This window comes from Sinocyclocheilus rhinocerous, unplaced genomic scaffold (assembly GCF_001515625.1).
Source record: "Sinocyclocheilus rhinocerous isolate Xijiao unplaced genomic scaffold, SAMN03320098_v1.1 scaffold1055, whole genome shotgun sequence".
NCBI lineage: Eukaryota > Metazoa > Chordata > Actinopteri > Cypriniformes > Cyprinidae > Sinocyclocheilus > Sinocyclocheilus rhinocerous.
Genome location: NW_015658727.1, coordinates 237,491 through 240,898, shown reverse-complemented (window position 1 = coordinate 240,898; position 3,408 = coordinate 237,491).

The window sequence follows — 3,408 nt, the reverse complement described above, 5'->3', positions numbered from 1 at the left end:
TTCTGGACCTCACATTCATCTGAGTCTGAACGATTAGATGTCACAAGCATAATCCTCAGCAAATGAAATACATGCGCTTTATGTTGTCATGAAGCCTCTCAATCTCGCCTGTCACTGCTCTTCTGTCATATGGACAGACAACCAGCAATATCAGTGATATTAACTTAAAAGATGACACTTAAACGAGCGAGAGACGATTTTATTTCAAATAACAGTCTTTGCAATGCATAGGCTAACGTTACTTAATGGTAAACACGTGCAGGAATATGTAAAAAAATTGTCAATTGTAGCATTGTAATAATAGGGTTGCGTAACTGTACGTGTATAAGACAAAAAAAATTAAATCGTTTTTTATTACTTGACCTTTGTGTCCGTATAGTTCTTCAACTATAGTTGAAGTTGTGTTATGTAGCTTCCAAACACTTCAGAGGAGTGCTGAGGTGTAGCGCGCAAGCGTCCCCTGTTGACGGACAAACTTTCGTAACCAAAAACAAATTTGTCTGGAACTACACTTCAGCTGCACACAGAAAAACTGGACATTTACAAAAAAAGACAGGCCAGCGTGACATAAAAAGTTAAAATTTGCTTTGAGTTGTTCATCAAAATAAAGGATGTGTTCTTTTGCAAATTGTGGCGAGGCAATTCATACTTTTTACTCCAGTGAAAGTCAATTTATGTACACTGTGGACACATACCTTAAATCTTAACATTTCCATTGTTTTGCCCTGAGGTAAATTTACAGTTAACACTCGTTTGCAGTGACAGGGCATTTTACACACTACACGAGGGTAAGCAACAATGAAACAGCCTTGCCAATTCGTCACGTTTGTCGTGGCTTTCTCATTATTACTGTGACTTCAGGTTTTACAATGATGAGCTATTTTGGTTATTTTAAATATACTTGTCAATGTTGCCGAGTAATTATTATACACACACAAGTTAGACAACGCCAATAGACACGCCCTACCTTGATGTCACGTTCGCGCTCAATCAGGCCAAAGGGATCTTGACAGTAGGCTACACGAATATTTCGATGGAATCAATAACATGACAGATAATACATTAGCACCATTGTATAGATAGAACTGAAGACCCTTTTGAAAAAATAATTGTTTTTGACTCAAAACTATTAGTTAATCAGTTTTGAACATTTAAAATAGGCGAAGGCCTGTCAAATTTTTGTTTTTTTAATCCATTTTTTATACAGCTATTGCAGGATCTTGACAGTAGGCTACACGAATATTTCGATGGAATCAATAACATGACAGATAATACATTAGCACCATTGTATAGATAGAACTGAAGACCCTTTTGAAAAAATAATTGTTTTTGACTCAAAACTATTAGTTAATCAATTTTGAACATTTAAAATAGGCGAAGGCCTGTCAAATTTTTGTTTTTTTAATCCATTTTTTATACAGCTATTGCAACAGCTATAGGCCTACACATAATTTATGAGAGTTTTGAACTAGGTTTTTTAATCCAACATACATATGCTGTGAGTAGTCACTGGTATATAGCCTAGCCCTTGAGACAAAACTTATCAATGGCAACTATTTCTCATATAGCTTTAGTCACATATTAAAATATCTTTGGTAAAAGTCAATGCATCATTATGACATGTTAGGTTATATATTCCCCAAGAGATATACTTTAGCTTTTCACTTTATATTCAGAGTCAGTGTGAATTACTAAACTCTCTGTGATTTCTGACTAAAGCAGATCTCACTAAAGGGAGTGTCATCAATCTCCTGTCATTCAGCACACACAGTATGACCTGTACCTTTGATGCTCTGTAATGCTTGATGGCATCTTTTGCCAGTACGAAGCAGGATTTTATGTCCTGCTCTTTGATAGTGCCACAAATTCCTCTGCAAGGACACACACAGTACCAACCGTTAATGCAAAGAATAAATCAAAAGGCCACTCATGCCAAATGTTGTGTAAGAGCAAGGTGGTTGTAAAAGTTAGTACAAAGGTAAAAACTTATTCAAATGATATAATGCATTTCGGTTGTGAATCTCAAGATGCAGCTATGCATTTCATCTTAATCAAATCGGCTGCTAGCAGATCCCTCCAATTGCAATGCCTTTGCTGGAAACAAACATGAGTGCTTTTGAAAATGAATTTTCCCCCATGGCCCAGTTTACATACCATTATCATTTCAGTCCCATCTGCTCAGATGTCCAGATGTTAGCAGTGTGACAGACTATGGCCGTGAACTGTAATCCTCAAAGGTGAACAACAGCTTAGTAGCAATAATACGAAATGGTGGTCAGTAAACTGTCCCGTCAGTGAGTCTGACCCATTTTGACAACCTATTCCATTAAGAATTTTGTTTCACATGAGCACAGCACATCAGCTACACTACAATTTACTTGAGCTTTTCTTCTTGATGAGGATCATGTGATGATAGGTTGCCACAGTAACAAAGAATGACAGTAAACCTACTTAGAGAATGAAATATATCACGATGACCACATGTATCTCAAGCTCACCAACCACATGACTGACTCCATGCCGCTAAATGATTAGATCACCCTTTACACATAAATCAGAATCTGAGATGTCGCCACCAATATGCTGTATGATGAAGAAAACTTGCTCTTTTTATATTAATATTATTCACTATAGAACAATTCGGTAAAACTGTTACTCTGCCTATTTAAGAAAAAGCATGTTGCATGTTTGCAGCGTCAATGCTATGCTAACAAACTCACAATTATTAAAAATTCACCAAAGTTGGAGGGCAATGTCAAAGCTGAAGTCATAAAACAGCAAATGTATCACTTTTAGCAAACAAAGGCATAGGTGTCCGTCAATCTGAGCAGTGGGAACCCTTTGGAAAAGTAGTAAGGGAGAGTTTGGGAGCCTCATTCAAAGCCTTTGAGACATTGATCTATGGATAAAGTTGAGCAGAGGCGCTCTCGCTCAGTGTGAGCTGAATTTCTATGCAGGTGATGAATGAATGTGCTCTGCAGTGCGTGTCGTGGATGTATATCACTCTGCTCCCTACATGATGGAGAGATAAGTTACTGCTAACCTGCAATGTCGTTCTACACCTTCCCTCAGGAAGCGGAGGGGTCGTGTGCTCGGTTCGCTTCAATTACTATAAATTTGCTGAAAGTTATTTTAGTTTTGTAAAAGGTCAACCTTGCAAATACCTGCTCAGATCTTAGGTGGAACGAGGGAGAAGTCTTCCTTTAAAGTGGAGCTGAAAGCCTATGATTGCAGCGAGTGGTGGACATTAACTGCAGACGAAGCCTCAAGCAATGCTTCAGTGTGCCAGTATTCAGTATTACTAGGGAGTCTCAGCATGGACACTGAGGTTCATTTAAGGAGACTCTCCCATCTCAGTCAAAACATATTCATGAAGACAATGACAAATGTGTGCCATTGTGTCCAACC